This window comes from Photinus pyralis, unplaced genomic scaffold, assembly GCF_008802855.1.
Source record: "Photinus pyralis isolate 1611_PpyrPB1 unplaced genomic scaffold, Ppyr1.3 Ppyr1.4_LG7, whole genome shotgun sequence".
Taxonomy (NCBI): domain Eukaryota; kingdom Metazoa; phylum Arthropoda; class Insecta; order Coleoptera; family Lampyridae; genus Photinus; species Photinus pyralis.
Genome location: NW_022170738.1, coordinates 35,587,603 through 35,588,333, shown reverse-complemented (window position 1 = coordinate 35,588,333; position 731 = coordinate 35,587,603).

Sequence of the window (731 nt, the reverse complement as noted above, 5' to 3'; positions counted from 1 at the left end):
TTTAGACATCATACCCCGCACGCAAGCGATCGATAAATAGAATAAAAAAATCTTAAATATACTTAATTTTTTAAGGATCCAAATAATCTGGCCGTTTGCGATATTCAGGCACACTTATCAAAGATACAAAAACACACGCTGACAACTCCAGGGAACATTAAACTGGATCTTGATAAATAATCGTCAACAAAACAACTAGCGCAAACTGCCCGTGATTTAGGGTAAAAAAATTTACACGCTCTTTAACCGTTGGAGAAACTAACAGGTAGCAGAAACCTCGTTTTAACGTTGATTTCTACTACCGAATGAACTCCTACCTCCAGAATTTTCAAATCAACAGTTAATCATAACGTGCCCACTTACTCAAAAAATAACGCGCACATCGTGAAACACATTATCTCTTTACAGCAATAAACATGTGCGTTACTTAATTTTCGCCTGATAAGACTCTTTATCGCAAACCACCAGATGTAACCTATTTAAACATCTTATCTAAATTGAATATATTTCAAAAGCAATAAAATTTAAACAAGAAAATAATACGCGAATACAATTCTAAAGGGAAATACACACTGAAATAATAAATTCAAATATAACAAACCAACATCGTTTACATTGAAATAGAAAGTATTTTGTTTATAGGTTTTATACATTTGAAAAATCGTCGCCGTTCACTTGTTCCTACGTATTCAATTCTATCATCTGCGTCAAAGAAAATTCTTGAAATATTA